This window comes from Canis aureus, chromosome X (genome assembly GCF_053574225.1).
Source record: "Canis aureus isolate CA01 chromosome X, VMU_Caureus_v.1.0, whole genome shotgun sequence".
Taxonomy (NCBI): Eukaryota; Metazoa; Chordata; class Mammalia; order Carnivora; family Canidae; genus Canis; species Canis aureus.
The window spans coordinates 51,113,509-51,132,714 of NC_135649.1; the positions used below are offsets into that span (position 1 = coordinate 51,113,509).

At 39.1% G+C, this 19,206-nt stretch overlaps 1 long non-coding RNA gene across 2 annotated transcripts in view; it reads left to right on the forward strand.

The window, feature by feature from the left end:
- The window catches only part of LOC144307991 (uncharacterized), a 67,319-nt gene that overhangs the window by 28,083 nt on the left and 20,030 nt on the right, over window positions 1-19,206 (forward strand). The window lies entirely within an intron of this gene.

Genomic DNA, 19,206 nt, shown 5'->3' on the forward strand with positions numbered 1-19,206 from the left:
AGTGAATTTGAGTTGCATTTCACTAATAACTAGTGATGTTGAAGATTATCTCATGTACTTATTGGCCATTAGTATATCTTCTTCAGAGAACTACATACCTATTTTTTAATTGAGTTGGTTTTGTTGTTATTGAGTTGTATAGCTAAGTATATGATTCTTATTATGAATCCTTTATCAGACAAATGATTAGCAAATTCTTTTCACTCCCTCAACAGTGTCCTTTTATGCACATAAATTTATTTTTTATTTTGATGAAAGTTCTTTTGCCTATTTGTCTTATGTTGCCTATGCTTTTGTTATCATTGCTAAATCCAATGTCATGAAGTTTTTTCCCTATATTTTCTTTAAGTTTTATACTTTTAGCACTTATGTTTATACTTCTGACCTATTTTAAGTTAACTTTTGCGTATGAGGTAAGGTTAGTGTCCAACTTTATTCTTTTGCATGTTGTTATATGTCGTTTCCCTAATGTAGAAACTAAGAAAACAATAGAACAGACCAATGAAACCATGAGATTGTACTTTGAAAAACTGATAAAATTGATAAATCTCTAGCCAGTCTTATCAAAAACAAAGGAGAAAGGATATATGTCCTTTCCTCATTGACTAGCCTTGGCATCATTCTTAGATATCACTTGGTAATAAACTTGAGGGTTTATTTCTAGGCTCTTTATTCTATTTTATTGTTCTATATGTCTGTTTGTATGCCAGTACCACACTCTTTTAACTACTGTAGCTTTAAAGTAAGTATTGAAATAAAAACTTTGAGTCTTACAACTTAGTTCTTTATCAAGATTGTTTTGGAGCCTTGGTGTCCATTGAAGGATGAATGGATAAAGAAGATGTGGTCTATGTATACAATGGAATATTACTCAGCCAGTAGAAACGACAAATACCGACCACTTGCTTCGAGGTGGATGGAACTGGAGGGTATTATGCTGAGTGAAATAAGTCAATCTGAGAAGGACAAATATTATATGGTCTCATTCATTTGGGGAATATAAATAATAGTGAAAGGGAATAGAAGGGAAGGGAGAAGAAATGGGTAGGAAATATCAGAAAGGGAGACAGAACATGAGAGACACCTAACTCTGGGAAACGAACAAGGGTTAGTGGAAGGGGAGGTGGGTGGGGGGGATGGGGTGACTGGGCGATGGGCACTGAGGGGGGCACTTGGCGGGATGAGCACTGGGTGTTATTCTATATGTTGGCAAATTGAACTCCAATAAAAATAATAATTATAATAAATAAAAATAAATAAAAATATTTTTTTTTGTTGTTACTTGGGTTCCCTTGAGATTCCATATGGATTTTTCTATTTTTTTAAAGTCTTGGTGTATTGAGGGTGATTATATTGAATCTGTAGGTCAGGTTGAATAATATTCACCTATTAACCATATTAAGTCCTATAATTCATAAACAGAAGATATCTTACCAATTATTTTTATCTTCTCTCATTTCTTTCAGAACTGTTATATAGTTTTCCATATTCACATCTTTCACCTCATTGAATAAGTTTATTCCTAAGTACTTAATTATTTTTGATGCTATTGTAAACGAAATTGATTTCATAAATTCCTTTCCAGATTTTTCATGGTTAGTGTATCAAAGTGAAATTGATTTTTATTTATTTATTTTTGATCTTGCAATGTGCTATATTTGTCAGTTCTGATAGATATTTTTTTGTGGAATCGTTATGTTATCTACAAATAAGATCATATCATCTTCGAAAAGAGATCACTTGGAGGCGGGGCAAGATGGCAGAAGAGTAGGGTCCCCAAGTCATTTGTCCCCACCATATTACCTAAGTAACCTTCAAATCATTCTGAAAACCTACGAATTCGGCTTGATATTTAAAGAGAGAACAGCTGGAAAGCTACAGTGAGAAAAGTTCACGCTTCTATCAAGGTAGGAAGACAGGGGGAAAAATAAAGAAAAAAACAAAAGGCATCCAAGGGAGGGCCCTGTGAGGAGCCAGGCTAAGGCCGGGGTGAGTGCCCCCAGGAAAGCCACGTCCTGGAGAAGCAGGAGCTTCACCAATCTTCCCGGACGGAAAGGAGCTAGCAGGGAGTTAGAGCAGGACCCCAGGAGGGCGGGGATGCCATCAGGCTCCCAGGGACACTAACAGAGGACATGAGCCCCAGGGAGAGCATGCCACACCCCGCGGCCGAGCTTCCTAATGGGCTGCAGCGCGCCCTGCTGGACCTGGGAACAGCTTGGAGGCGGATGAGGTGGCGGCTCCCCCGGAGGGGGCTGCGTGGCCCCGGGAGCAGCTCAGGGGCGGCGTGGGCAGAGGCTCCAAGCAGAGGGAGCTGCGCAGCCTGGGGCGCAATTCCAACAGCACAGGCCCTGGAGCACAGGACGCTGGGGGACACAGCCCAAGATCCGGCACTCCCCCTGGAACAGGGAGAGGCCGGGAGGGCACAGGACAGTAAAGACGCTCCAGCCTCCTGGCTGCCCCAAGCTGAGCAGATCAGCGGCATCTCCCCCCCCCCCCCCCCCGCCCCGAGCATCCAGGCCCCTGTGGACTGAGAGGCCATAGTTATTGCAGGACCTGATTCTAGGCCTGGAGAGCTGGCTCCTGCTACTGTTGTTGTTCCTCCTGGGGCCTCACAGGATAAACAGGTTAAACAACTTTTACTGAGCCCTGCACCAGGCAGGGGGCTGAGCAGCTCAGCCAAGCGCTAACATCTAGAAATCGGCACAGCAGGCCCCTCCCCCAGAAGACCAGCTAGGCAGGGGAAAAACAAGTAATTGACCAAACAGCACTGGAAAGTTCCAGGGGAAGTCGAGGGATTTACAGTATATAGAATCACAGGATACTCCCCCTTGTTTTTTTTTTTTTTTTCATTTCTGTTTGCTTCCCCCCCTTTTTTTCCTTATCTCTCTTTTTTTCTTTTTTCTTTTCCTTTTTTTTCTTTTTCTTTTCTTCTTCCTAGTCTCTCTTTTTCTCCTTTTCCCAATACAACTTGTTTTTGGCCATTCTGTACTGAGCAAAGTGACTAGAAGGAAAACCTCACCTCAAAAGAAAGAATCAGAAACAGTCCTCTCTCCTACAGAGTTACAAAATCTGGATTACAATTCAATGTCAGAAAGCCAATTCAGAAGCACTATTATAAAGCTACTGGTGGCTCTACAAAAAAGCATGAAGGACTCAAGAGACTTCATGACTGCAGAATTTAGATCTAATCAAGCACACACTAAAAATCAATTAAATGAGATGCAATCCAAACTAGAAATCCTAACGACGAGGGTTAACAAGGTGGAAGAACAAGTGAGTGGCATAGAAGACAAGTTGATGGCAAAGAGGGAAACTGAGGAAAAAAGAGACAAACAAAAGATCATGAGGATAGATTAAGGGAAATAAATGACAGCCTGAGGAAGAAAAACCTACGTTTAATTGGGGTTCCCGAGGGCGCCGAAAGGGACAGAGGTCCAGAATATGGATTTGAACAAACCATAGCTGAGAACTTCCCTAATTTGGGGAGGGAAATAAGCATTCAGATCCAAGAAATAGAGAGATCCCACCCTAAAATCAATAAAAACCGCTCAACACCTCGACACTCAATAGTGAAGCTTGCAAATTCCAAAAAAAAGAGAGAAGATCTTTAAAGCAGCAAGAGACAAGAAATCTCTAACTTTTATGGGGAGAAATATTAGATTAACAGCAGACTTCTCCACAGAGACATGGCAGGCCAGAAAGGGTTGGCAGGATATATTCAGGGTACTAAATGAGTAGAACCTGAAGCCAAGGCTCTCATTCAGAAAAGAAGGAGAAATAAAGATCTTGCAAAATAGGCAGAAACTGAAAGAATATGTGACCACCAAACCAGTTCTGCAAGAAATTTTAAGGGAGACTCTTAAAATTCCTCTTTAAGAGGAAGTCCAATGGAACAATCCACAAAAACAGGGACTAAATAGGCATCATGATGACACTAAACTCATATATTTCAATAGTAACTCTGAATGTGAATAGGCTTAATGACCCCATCAAAAGGCGCAGGATTTCAGACTGGATAAATCAAGCAGGACCTATCTATTTGCTGTTCACAAGAGACTCACTTTAGATAGAAGGACACCTACAGCCTGAAAATAAAAGGTTGGAGAACCATGTACCATTCAAATGGTCCTCAAAAGAAAGCAGGGGTAGGAATCCTTATATCAGATAAACTAAAGTTTATTCCGAAGATTGTAATGAGAGATGAAAAGGGACACTATATCATACTTAAAGGATCTATCCAACAAGAGGACATAACAATCATTAATATATATGCCCCGAATGTGGGAGCTGCCAAATATATTAATTAATAACCAAAGTTAAGACATACTTAGATAATAAGACACTTATACTTGGTGACTTCAATGTAGTGCTTTCTACCCTCAATAGGTTTTCTAAGCACAACATCTCCAAAGAAACAAGAGCCTTAAATGACACACTGGACCAGATGGATTTCACAGATATCTACAGAAATCTACATCCAAACGCAACTGAATACACATTCTTCTCAAGTGCACATGGAACTTTCTCCAGAATAGACCACATACAGGGTCACAAATCAGGTCTTAACTGATACCAAAAGATTGGGATCGTCCTGTGTGTATTCTCAGACCAAAATGCCTTGAAATTAGAACTAAATCACAAGAAGAAGTTTAGAAGGATTTCAAACACGTGGAGGTGAAGGACCATCCTGCTAAAAGATGAAAGGGTCAACTAGGAAATTAAGGAAGAATTAAAAAGATTCATGGAAACTAATGAGAATGAAGATACAACCGTTCAAAATCTTTGGGATACAGCAAAAGCAGTCCTAAGGGGGAAATACATCGCAATACAAGCATCCGTCCAAAAACAGGAAAGAACTCAAATACAAAAGCTAACCTTGCACCGAAAGGAGCCAGGGAAAAACAGCAAATAGATTCTATACCCAGCAGAAGAAGAGAGTTGATAAAGATTCTAGCAGAACTCAATGAAATAGAGACCAGAAGAACTGTGGAACAGATTAACAAAACCAGGAGTTGGTTCCTTGAAAGAATTAATAAGATAGATCAACCATTACCCAGCCGTAAAAAAAGAAGAGAGAAAAGACTCAAATTAATAAAATCATGAATGAGAAAGGAGAGATCACTACCAACACCAAGGAAATACAAACGATTTTAAAAACATATTATGAACAGCTATACGCCAATAAATTAGGCAATCTAGAAGAAATGGACGAATTCCTGGAAAGCCACAAACTACCAAAACTGGAACTGGAAGAAAGAGAAAACCTGAACAGGCCAATAACCAGGGAGGAAACTGAAGCAGTCATCCAAAACCTCCCAAGACACAAAAGTCCAGGGGCAGATGGCTTCCCTGGGGAATTCTATCAAACGTTTAAAGAAGAAACCTATCTATTCTACTAAAGCTGTTCAGAAAGATAGAAAGGGATGGAATACTTCCAAATTCGTTCTATGAGGCCAGCATCACCTTAATTCCAAAACCAGACAAAGACCCCACCAAAAAGGAGAAATATAGACCAATATCCCTGATGAACATGGATGCAAAAATTCTCAAAAAGATACTAGCCTATAGGATACAACATTACATTAAGAAGATTATTCACAATGACCAAGTGGGACTTATCCCCGGGATGCAAGGCTGGTTCAACACTCGTAAAGTAATCAATGTGATTGATCATATCAGGAAGAGAAAAAACAAGAACCATATGATCTTCTCAAGAGATGCAAAGAAAGCATTTGGCAAACTTCAGCATCCATTCCTGATGAAAACTCTTCAGAGGGTAGGAAGAGAGGGAACATTCCTTAACATCCTAAAAGACATCTACGAAAAGCCCACAGCAAATATAATTCTCAATGGGGAAGCTCTGGGAGCCTTTCCCCTAAGATCAGGGACAACACAGGGATGTCTACTTTCCCCAATCCTATTCAGCATAGTGCTAGAATTCCTAGCCTCATCAATAAGACAACAAAAAGAAATAAAGGCATTCAAATTGTCACAAGAGAAGTCAAACTCTCTCTCTTCACTGATGACATGATACTGTACATAGAAAACCCACACGACTCCACCCCAAGATTGCTAGATCTCATCCAGCAATCTATTTCGCAATTTGGCAGTATGGCAGGATACAAAATCAAGGCCCAGAAATCAGTGGCATTTCTGTACACTAACAATGAGACTGAAGAAATAGAAATTAAGGAGTCAATCCCATTTACAATTGCACCCAAAAGCAGAAGATACTTAGGAATAAATCTAACCAAAGAGGTAAAGGTTTTACACCCTAAAAACTACAGAAAGCTTCTGAAAGAAATTGAGGAAGACACAAAGAGATGGAAAAATATTCCATGCTCATGGATTGTAAGAATTAATATAGTGAAAATGTTAATGTTACCCAGGGCAATTTATACATTTAATGTAATCCCTCTCAAAATACCATGGGCTTTCTTCAGAGAGTTGGAACAAATTATTTTAAGATTTGTGTGGAATCAGAAAAGACCCCGAATAGCCAGGGACATTTAAAAATGAAAACCATAGCTGGGGGCATCACAATGCCAGATTTCAGGCTGTACTACAAAGCTGTGGTCGTCAAGACAGTGTGGTACTGGCACAAAAACAGACACATAGATCAATGGAACAGAATAGAGAATCCAGAAGTGGACCCTCAACTTTATGGTCAACTTATTTCGCAAAGGAGGAAAGACTAGCCACTGGAAAAAAAGTCTCTTCAAAAATGGTGCTGGGAAAATTGGACATCCACATGCAAAAGAATGAAACTAGACCACTCTCTTGCACCATACACAAAGATAAACTCAAAATGGATGAAAGATCTAAATGTGAGACAAGATTCCATCAAAATCCTAGAGGAGGGATCCCTGGGTGGCGCAGCGGTTTGGCGCCTGCCTTTGGCCCAGGGCGCGATCATGGAGACCCGGGATCGAATCCCACATCGGGCTCCCGGTGCATGGAGCCTGCTTCTCCCTCTGCCTGTGTCTCTGCCTCTCTCTCTCTCTCTGTGTGACTATCATAAAATAAATAAAAATTAAAAAAAATCCTAGAGGAGAACACAGGCAATGATCTTTTTGAACTTGGCCACAGCAACTTCTTGCAAGATACATCTATGAAAGCAAGGGAAACGAAAGCAAAATGAACTATTGGGACTTCATCAAGATAAGAAGCTTCTGCACAACAAAAGAAACAGTCAACAAAACTAAAAGTCAACCTGCAGAATGGGAGAAGATACTTGCAAATGACCTATCAGATAAAGGGCTAGTATCCAAGATCTATAAAGAACTTATGAAACTTAACAGGAAAGAGCAAACAATCCAATCATGAAAAGGGCAAAAGACATGAACAGCAATCTCTCGGAGGAAGACATAGACATGGCCAACAAGCACATGAGAAAATGCTCCGCATCGCTTGCCATCAGGGAAATACAAATCCAAACCTCAATGAGATACCACCTCACAGCAGAGAGAATAGGGGAAATTAACAAGGCAGGAAACCACAAATGTTGGAGACGATGCGGAGTAAGGGAAACCCTCTTGCGCTGTTGGTCGGAATGTGAACTGGTGCAGCCAAACTGGAAAACTGTGTGGAGGTTCCTCAAAGAGTTAAAAATAGACCTGCCGTACGACACAGCAATTGCACTGCTGGGGATTTACCCCAAAGATACAGATGCAATGAAACGCCGGGACACCTACACCTGCACCCCGATGTTTATAGCAGCAATGTCCACAATAGCCAAACTGTGGAAGGAGCCTCGGTGTCCATCGAAAGAGGAATGGATAAAGAAGATGTGGTCTATGTATACAATGGAATATTACTCAGCCATTAGAAACGACAAATACCCACCATTTGCTTCAACATGGATGGAACTGGAGGGTATTATGCTGAGTGAAAAAAGTCAATCGGAAGACAAACATTATATGGTCTCATTCATTTGGGGAATATAAAAAATAGTGACAGAGAATAAAGGGGAAAGGAGAAAAAATGATTGGGAAATATGAGAAAGGGAGACACAACATGAGAGACTCCTAACTCTGGGAAACAAACTAGGGGTGGTGGAAAGGGAGGTGGGCGGGGGGTGTGGGCGTCTGGGTGATCGGCACCGAGGGGGGCATTTGATGGGATGAGCACTGTGTGTTATTCTATATGTTGGCAAATTGAACACCATTAAAAAATAAATTTATAAAAAAGAAAAAAAAAGAGATCACTTTGCTTCTTCTTTTCTAATTTGGATGTCTTTTTTCTTTTCCCCTTGCCTTATTGCTCTGGCTAGAATTTTCAATTGTATGCTGAATGGAAGTGGCAGATTGGGCATTCTTGTCTTGTTCTTGATTTTAGGGTGACAGCTTTCAATGTTTGATAATTAAGTCCAATCTTAGCCATCGATTTTTCATACATGCCTTGAATATGTTGAAGTTTTCTTCTATTCCTAATTTAATGAATGTTTTCATCATAAAGGGTGTCAGACTTTCCATATCCATTGAGAAAATCATGTAGGTTTTATTTCCCTTCCTTCTGTTAATATGTTTAACATTGATTTATTTTCATACTTTGTATTATCCTTGTATTCCAGAATTAACAGAAGACACAAGATCATATTGTTGACTTCAATATAGCTTTGGTGATTAATGCTTTATGTCTACCCTCTAATAATGCCCTTTACTTATCTGACATTTGCAGAATACATTTCAGTCTTTAAAACATTTTTACTCAATATTTTTGGTTATTTTGTAAGAGGAAATATTTTCCAAAACATGTAGTCTACCATAATACCACACACATAATTCCATCGTAACTCATTTTTATCGGTTTTTCTCAAAGGCCAAAAAACATAGCTGATTAGCTTCTGTAGTTCTTCTCTAGACAATGTATGAATTCACACAGTATTAAGGGACAAGTCTTTGGCAAGGAACATTTCTCCATTTTGGCTACTAATATATAGGTTCTGAAAATCCTAATTTTAAACATGTTGTAATTATAGGAAGCATGCAGACAATGTTAACTTATTGATTACAAACAGTGCATTTTACATTGCTGGTTTGATAATCAAATATCTACTCTTGGACTTGTAGCCATTGTTCAATTGGGTTTTTCAAGTGTCTTTCCTTTTAGAAATTTTATTTGTTGGGAGAATAAGGAGAAAAAATTATGGAGATATTCGATGTGGTATCAATACAGAGACATTTGATATTCAGTTGCAGATAGAAAGGAACAGAAGTTCCAGTTCAAGATGGAATATAGAAAGACCCTGAATTTACTTCCTCCATGGAACATATCAAATTACACCCATCTATATAGCAATTTCTCCTAAAAAAGAACTGAAGGCCAATTGAACAGCTTCTGCACAACAAAGTGTAAAGAGAATAGCAAAAAAAGAAAAGGAAATACAGAGACATGACAACAAAAGGAATCCCTACTCTTAACACCTGGAACTGCATTGAGGAGGGATAGCACTGAGAGTCCAGGAACAGACTCATCTTTCCTTTGTCACAGAAAGCAAACAAACAAACATGGTTTGAAAGAACAACTATTATAAAAGGGCCAACCCTAAAAGCTGCCAAACTGCACTCGGAGGTGCTTGAACTCTCTCTGGATGGGAGAGACTGATAGACATGGTCTATGCTTCTCCTCCACCTTGAAACCACAGACCAGTATATGGTTCAGGCAATCTAACTGGCCTGTCTCATCAATGAACCCTATGCCCCGAACACACCATTCTCAGAAATTTCCATCAACGTGGTCACAGGGTGGTGTGCATGGGGACACCCATGATTAGCACTCATTACAGCTCCAACCTTCCCTGCCAAGAGGACAAAAGTACAGAATACCCGAGAGCACCCTAGGCTCACACCACTTTGGCTTCATATGGCTTTCTAGGGCACCTCCAGAACAAAGTGTTCTGGAACCTCCTGGTTGACATCTGCTTTGGATCCAGTTGCCCTGCCAGGATGATCCCTTTGCAGAGCACCCTGGAACCCCCAGCACATGCCTACCTCATTTCTAGCCATCCTGCCAGGGAACTCTTAGCATGGAGTGAACTGGATCCCCCAATATGCACTCATTACAGCTTCAGTTATCCTGCCAGGATGTCCTCAGCATGTAGAACTATGGACCCCCCCCTATCTACTCTCATTCAGCTTTAGCTGTCCTGCCAGAATTCCAGTTGTGAAGAAAGCTCCTGGACCTCCCAGTCTGAATCCTGCCTCAAATCCAGCCATCATCTGCACCATATATGCAGAGAGCCCTGGGGAGGCAGAGATAACATCTAGTTCATCTTCAGCTATCCTGACAATGTGCCCCCTGCATGTAGAGCCTTGCAACACACTGGCTTGTACCCATTTCAATTTCAGCTGTCCTGTCAGGGCATCCACAAGGTGGAGAGGCCAGGGGCCCCCACTCCATACCAGCCACAGCTCAAGCCTGCCAGAAAAAGTCACCAAGCTCAAATATTCTATTTAAGGGATAATCATACACAAAACCATTCTTTCGAGTTCAGGAGAAGTAGTTGTTCATCTATTTCTTAGAAATAAACACAGAGGGAAATATCAGAAAGGGAGACAGAACGTAAAGACTGCTAACTCTGGGAAACGAACTAGGGGTGGTGGAAGGGGAGGAAGGCGGGGGGTGGGAGTGAATGGGTGACGGGCACTGGGGGTTATTCTGTATGTTAGTAAATTGAACACCAATAAAAAATTTAAAAAAAAAGAAATAAACACAGAAAGTCAAACAAAATGGAGATAAAAAGGAATATGTTCCAAATGAAAGAATAAAACAAAGCCTCAGAAAAAGAACTAAATAGAATGGAGATAAGTAATATGCTTGATAAAGAATTTAAAGTAATGATCATAGAGATGCTCATCAGGCTAGAGAGAAGAGTGAAATAACACAATGAGCAGTCAATAAAGAGAGAAAATATTAAAAACTACCAATCAGGGTTGAAGAATATAATCACTGAAATTGAAAGTACACTAGAGGAAATCGACAGTAGATTATTGGATGCAGAAGAATGCAGCAGTGATCTAGAAGACAGGGTACTGGAAAACGCCCAAGCTGAACATCAAAAAGGGAAAGACATTCTAAAACTGGGGATAGGTTCAGGCATCTCTTGGACAATACCAAGTGCACAAGCATTCACATTATAGGGGTCTGAAGAGAAGAGAGAGGTAAAAGGACAGAAAACTTACTTGAAGAAATAATAGCTGAAAACTTTCATAACCTAGGGAAAGAAATAGATATCCAGGTACAAGAAGTTCAGAGAATACCAAACAAGAGAAATTCACGAGGGTCACAGAACAACACAAAAAATATAATGTAAACGATTGAACATGAAGAGAGAATTTTAAAAGTAGCAAGAGCAAAGCAAAAAGTTACCTACAAGGGAAACACTATACAGATATCAGTAAATTTCTCAGTAGAAACTTTACAGTCCAGAAAGGAGTGGCATAATGTATTCAAAATGTTGAAGGATAAAACGAAAACAAAAACAACCTTACAACTAAGAATACTCTACCTGGCCAGAATATAATTCAGAATTGAAAGGAAGCTAAAGATTTTCCCACATAAACAAAAGTTAAAGGATTTTATCACCACAAAATCAACCTTATAAAAAATGTTAAAGGAACTTCTTTAAGGGGAAAAGAAAAGGTCATAATTATAAGAAAAATATTAATAAAATATGTAAAATATAGCATCATATACATAAAACATGGAGGAGAGAATTTAAAAAGTTGTTTTTAGAACAACTATTTTTTATTTTGTTTTAAGTTTTTGTTTAAACTCTGATTAGTTTATGTAGTGTAATATTGGTTTCAGAAGAATTTAGTAATTCATCACTTACATATAACACCCAGTGCTCAACTCAACAAGTGCCCTCCTTAATACCCATCACCTATTTAGCCCATCCCCCACCCATCTCGCCTCCATCAACTCTCAGTTGATTCACTATAGTTAAGACTGTTTTGTGATTTGCCTCTCTCATTTTCCCCTTATGTTCATCTGTTTTGTTCCTTAAATTCCACAAGTGAAATCATATGGTATATGTCTTTCTCTGAATTATTTCAGTTAGCATAATACTTTCTAGTTCCATTCACATCATAGCAAATGGCAAAATTTCATTCTTTTTATGGCTGAGCAATATTCCATTCTCTATTATTCATCAGTTGATGGACATTTGGGATCTTTGCATAATTTGGCTATTGTTGATAATACCACAAAACAACCCTGTACATGTATCCATTCAAAATAGTATTTTTGTATCCTTTGGGTAAATACGTCATAGTGCAATTGCTGGGTCATAGGGCAATTCTATTTTTAACCTTTTGAAGAATCTCTATATTGTTTTCAAAGTGGCTGCACCAGTTTGCATTCTAAGCAAGAGTGTAAGAGGGTTCCTCTTTCTCTGCGTCCTTTCCAACATCTGTTGTTTCCTATGTTGTTAATATTAGCCATTCTGACATGTCTGAGGTGATATCTCATTCTAGTTTTGATTTGTATTTCCCTGATAATGAGGGATGTTGAGCATCTTTTAAGGTGTCTTTTAGTAATCTGGATGTACCCTTTGGAAAAATGTCTGTTCATGTCTTCATTGCCTTCATTTCTTAACTGGATTATTTGTTTTTTGGGTATTCAATTTGATAAGTTCTTTATATATTTTTGATATTAACCCTTTATCAAATAGGCCATTTGCAAATATCTTTTCCCATTCTATAGGTAGACTTTTAGTTTTGTTGATCCTTTCTTCACTGTGCAGGTTTTGTCTTGATAAAGTCCCAATAGTTCATTTTTGCTTTTGTTTCTCTTGCATCTGGAGATGTATCTAATAAGAAGTTCTAATGGCTAATTTCTAAGAGGTCGCCGTTCATGTCCACCTCTAGGATTTTGATGATTTAGTTTCTCACATTTAGGTCTTTCATCTGTTTTGAATTTATTTTTATGTGTGGTGTAAGAAAGTGATCCAATTTCATTCTTCTGAATGTTGCTGTCCAGTTTTTTTTTTTTCAACACCATTTGTTGAAGAGAATATCTTTCTTCCATTGGATATTCTTTTCTGTCTTGTCAAAGACTACTTAAACATGCAGGTGTGGGTCCATTTCTGGGTTTTCAATTCTGTTCCATGCTAGGAATTTATCCATTTCTTCCAGATTGCCCAATTTGTTGGCCTATAATTGCTCATAATATTCTTTTATAATTGTATATCTGTGGTATTGGTTGTGATCTCTCCTCTCATTCATAATTTTATTTATTTTGATACTTTCTATTTTCTTTTTGTTAAGTCTTGCTAGGGGATTATTAATTGTATTAATCTTTCAAAAAATCTGCTACTAGTTTCACAGATCTGTTATGCTGTGTTTTTTTATTGTTTCTATATGATTTATTTCTGCTCTGATTTTATTATGTTTCTACTTGTGCTGGCATAAGACTTTTTTGTTGTTTATTTTACTAGCTCCTTAACGTGTAAACTTACATTGTGTATTTGACTTTTCTTGCTTCTTGAGGTGGTCCTGTGTTGTTATATACTTCCTTCTTAGGACTGCTTTTGCTGCATCCCAAAGGTTTTGGACCATTGTGTTTTCATTTTCATTTGTCTCCGTGTATTTTTTAATTTCATTAATTTCCTTGCTAACCCATTCATTATTTACTTTTTAAAAATATTTTATTTATTTATTCATGAAACACACACACACACAGACAGAGACATAGGGAGAGGGATAAGCAGGCTCCCTGAAGGGAGCCCAATGTGAGACTCAGTCCCAGAACCTGTGATCACACCCTGAGCCAAGTCAGATACTCAACCACCGAGCCACTCAGGTGTCCTCCATTCATTATTTAGTAGGATGTTCTTTAACCTCCATCTATTTGTGGTCTTCCCCTTTTTTCCTGTGATTGATTTCAAATTTCATAGTGTCTTGTCAGAAAACATGCATGGTATTTATTATCTCAATCATTTTGTACTTGTTGAGGGATGATTTGTGACATAGCATGTGATTTATTCTGAAGAATGTTCCAAGTTAGTTGAAAAGAATGTGTGTTCTGCTAATTTAGGATGAAATGTCCTGAATAAATCTGTTAGGTCCATATGATCCAGTGTGTAAATTGTTTCCTTGTTGGTTTGCTGCTTAGATGATCCATTCATTGTTGTAAATGAGGTATTAAAGTTCCCTACTATTGTACTATCATCAATGAGTTTCATTATTTTTTTTGTATATTTTTCTATTGGAGTTCGATTTGTCAAAATATAACACCCAGTGCTCATCCTAACAAGTGCCCCCCACAGTGCCAACCACCCAGTCACCTCATGCCCCTGCACACCTCCCCTCCCACTACTTCTTGTTCATTTCCCAGAGCTAGGAGTCTGTCATGTTCTGTCACCCTCTCTGATTTTTTCCACTCATTTTCTCTCTTTTGCCTATAACCCCTTTTACTATTTTTTATATTCCCTGTGTGAGTGAAACCATACAATACTTGTCCTTCTCCCATTGACTTATTTCACTCAGCATAATACCTTCCACTTCCATCCATGTTGAAGCAAATGGTGGGTATTCGTCATTTCTAATGGTTGAGTATTATTACACACACACACACACACACATATACATATATCACATCTTCTTTATCAATTCATCTTTTGATGGACACTGAGGCTACTTCCTAAGTTTGGCTATTGTGGACGTTGCTGTTATAATCAATGGGGTGCAGGTGTTTCGGCTTTTCACTGCATCTATATCTTCAGGGTAAATCCCCAGCAGTACAATTGCTGGGTTGTAAAGTAGCTCTATTTTTAACTCTTTGAAGAACCTCCACACAGTTTTCCAGAGTGGCTGCACCAGTTCACATTCTCACCAACAGTGTAAGAGGGTTCCCCTTTCTCCACATCCTCTCCAACATTTGTTGTTTCCTGTCTTGTTAATTTTCCCCATTCTCACTGGTGTGAGGTGGTATCTCATGGTGGTTTTGATTTGTATTTCCTTGATGGCAAGTGATGGGGAGCATTTTCTCATGTGCTTGTTGGCCATGTCTATGTCTTCCTCTGTGAGATTTCTCTTCATGTCTTTTGCCCATTTCAGGATTGGATTGTTTGTTTCTTTGGTGTTGAGTTTAATAAGTTCTTTATAGATCTTGGAAACTAGATCTTGGATACGTCATTTGCAAATATCTTCTCCCATTCTGTAGGTTGTCTTTTAGTTTTGTTGACTGTATCCTTCGCTGTGCAAAAGCTTCTTATCTTGATGAAGTCCCAATAGTTCATTTTTGCTTTTGTTTCTTTTGCCTTCGTGGATGTATCTTGCAAGCAGTTACTGTGGCCGAGTGCAAAAAGGGTGTTGCCTGTGTTCTCCTCTAGGATTTTGATGGAATCTTGTCTTACATTGAGATCTTTCATCCATTTTGAGTTTATCATTGTGCATGGTGCAAGAGAGTGGTCTACTTTCATTCTTCTGCATGTGGATGTGCAATATTTCCAGCACCATTTATTGAAGAGACTGTCTTTTTTCCAGTGGATAGTCTTTCCTCCTTTGTCGAATATTGGTTTACCATAAAGTTGAGGGTCCACTTCTGAATTCTCTATTCTGTTCCATTGATCTATGTGTCTGTTTTGGTGCCAGTACCACACTGTCTTGATGACCACAGCTTTGTAGTACAACCTGAAATCTGGCATTGTGATGGCCCCAGCTCTGGTTTTCTTTTTCAGTATTCACCTGGCTATTTGTGGTCTTTTCTGATTCCACACAAATCTTAAGACGATTTGTTCCAACTCTCTGAAGAAAGTCCATGGTATCTTGATAGGGATTGTATTGGATGTGTAAATTGCCCTGGGTAGCATAGACATTTTCACAATATTAATTCTGCCAATCCATGAGCATAGGATATTTTTCCATCTTTTTGTGTCTTCCTCAATTTATTTCAGAAGTGTTCTGTAGTTTTTAGGGTATAGATCCTTTACCTCTTTGGTTAGGTTTATTCCTAGATATCTTATGCTTTTGAGTGCATTTGGAAATGAGATTGACTCCTTAATTTCTCTTTCTTCAAGTTCATTGTTAGTGTATAGAAATGTCATTGATTTCTGGGCATTGATTTTGTATCCTGCCACATTGCTGAATTTCTGTATGAGTTCTAGCAATTTTGGTGTGGAGTCTTTTGGGTTTTCTATGTACAGTATCATGTCATTTGCGATGAGGGAGATTTTGACTTCTTCTTTGCCCATTTGAATGCCTTCTTTTTCTTTTTGTTGCCTGATTGCTGAGGCTAGGACTTCTAGTACTATGTTGAATAGCAGTGGTGACATTGGACATCCCTGTCATGTTCCTGATCTTAGGGGAAAGGCTCTCAGTTTTTCCCCATTGAGAATGATATTTGCTGTGGGCTTTTCGTAGATAGCTTTTAAGATGCTGAGGAACGTTCCCTCTCTCCCTAGCCTCTGAAGAGTTTTGATCAGGAATGGATTCTTTATTTTGTCAAATGCTTTCTCTGCATCTAATGAGACCATCATATGGTTCTTGTTTTTTCTCTTGTTGATATGATCTATCACGTTTATTGTTTTGCGACTGTTGAAGCAACCTTGCATCCCGCATTCATTATGTTTTTTGCTAATTGATTTATATAATTAGTTGTTTACAAATTGGGGGCATAGATATTTTCAATTGATAGATTTTCTTTTGGATAGACCCCTTTATTTTGGTATAATGCCTTTCTTCATCTCTTCTTATACTCTTGGTTTAAAATCTAATTTGTTTGATATAAGTACAGGCACTCCAGCTTTCTTTTGATGTCTGTTATCATTTTAGATTATTCTCCATCCCCTCATATTCAATATGGAGGTGTCTTTAGATCTAAAATGTGTCTCTTGTAGACAGTATACAAATGGGTTCTGTTTTTTTAAGGTTTTATTTATTTGTTCATGAGAAACTTAGAGAGAGAGAGGCAGAGACACAGGCAGAGGGAGAAGCAAGCTCTATGCAAGAAGCCCGACATGAGATTCGATACCCGGTCTCCAGGATCACACCCTAGGCTGAAGGTGGCACTAAACCACTGAGCCACCCAGGCTGCCCGGTCCTGTGTTTTCTTTCTTTCTGTTTTTTTAAAAATCAATTCTCATACCCTATATCTTTTGATTGGAGCATTTAGCTCATTTACTTATTGGTGATTATTGATATACATGAATTTAGTGCCATTGTATTACCTGTAAAGTCATTGTTTCTGAAGATTTTCTTTGTTCCTTTCTACTCATTGTTACTTAGACTCTTTCATTCCTACTCATTTAATCCCCTTTAATATTTCTTGCATGGCTGGTTTAGTGGTCACAAACTCCTTTAATTTTTGTTTGTCTAAGAAACCATCTCTCCTTCTATTATGAATGACAGTCTTGTTGGATAGAGTATTCTTGGTTGTGTATTTTCCCCATCAGAACACTGAGCATATCATTCCACTTTCTCTGGACTGTCACGTTTCTGTGGATAGATCTGTGGTTAACCTTATTTGTCTTCCCTTGTAAGTTATGAATTTGTTTACGTTTGCTGCCTTTAGAATCCTGTCTTTATCTCTTTTTTTTTTTGAAAATTTTACTACAATATGTCTTAGTGTTGTCCAACTTCTGTTTGTTTTGATGGGAGTTCTCTGAGCCTCTTTGATTTGGATGTTGGTTTCCTTCCCCAGATTACAGACATTTTCAGCAATAATTTGCTAAGGTAAAACTTCTGCCCTCTTGTCCCTCTCTTCTTTTCTAGGACCTCTGTTATATGATGGTTATTATGCTTTTTGGATTTGCTGAGTTCTTTTAAGTCTACATTTTTGATCCAATATTTTTCTTTCCTTCACCTTTCCAGCTTCATTATTTTTGAAAATTATATCTCATATCACTTATTCATTCACCTAGTTCCATTCTTATGGTCATTACATCCAATCAGTTTTGTATCTTGGTTTTCACATTTAAAAAAATTTTGTCCTGAATAGTTTCTTTCTTTTATCTCTGTGCTAAGGGACTCCCTAGTTTCTTCTTTGCTTTTCTCAAGCCCCACTAGTATCTTTATGATTGTTGATTTATTTTGTCAGGTCTCTGTCTTGTTAGTAAAGCCTGTTATGTTCCCTGCTCCTGAGGGTAATAGCTTTATTAAGAAGAGGTAATATGCTGTCCAGAGCCTTAAATTTCAGGGTGTTTCTGGCATGTGCTACATGTACTCTGCTGTTATGTCTTGGCTGTTCTTTCCCTCAGATCAGTCCTATGCAGTTTCCTTGCCTGCAGTGGGAGTGTTTGGACCTGGTCCACTGTGTGGTGAGTTTTAAATATGTGTGTTTTGGTCTGCCTTTAAAAGAGACTAAATCTAATTTCCCCTAAAGCTGAATCTTTGCAGGACTCTATAGTCAGTAGACTTGGTGGGTGAGGAGGTTTGTGCTGATGTTCTGGGGAAGGATTGCTGCTATTCTGACTCTGAGGCACACCTACCCTAGTCGAAAAGCACCTGCAGAGCATAGAGGCCTGCAGGGCTTGGTGTAAGTAGCTCAAGCCTCTACTGTTGGTGTTGCACTGTTCACTGCACTCTGTCCATGGTGATAGGAGGGGATAAAAATGGTGTCAGCTGGCTCTCTCAACCCTAGAGAGGGGAGTTTGCTCCCACTGTCATTCAGGCAGCCCTCACAGAAGAGCAATGTATCTCCCCTCATGTGTCCCAGGCATCCATCAGATCCCTGCATTCACCTTGCTGTGTCTGAGGTGTTTTTCCACCCAGTGGCAATCCTTGTGTGTTTTATCTCAGGCATGCTGGTGGGGTTTCAAAACTCCAAATTTTAGGGACTGAGTGGTCACAGACACTCATAATCCTCTGGGGGAGGGTTTCACCACACTGTGGCTGTTGCAGATTTATCTCATAATGAAGGTTGTATGAATGTGCAGGTGTTTGGAATTTATGGTAAATTGTAGCAAAGAGCTGCCATCCTGGTTAGCTGCCCTCACCAGGTGTCTTTGCTCATATGCCAATGAACAGGGCAGCTCAATGGTGCCCAATGCCTCCTTTGTCCCCTGAGAGGCAGTGCTATCTCTCCCAAATGCTCTCCAAAAAGGGTAACTGTCTCTCCCAATGTGACATAGGGGATCCTCGAACAATGCTGTCAAGTCCCAGGCCTCTGCTCTCCTTCAGAGAAACACTGCTATACCCACCAGGCTCCACTACGGTGATGGTGCAGACTTCTAAAACTTTAGACTTTGAGCTCTGCTGCTTG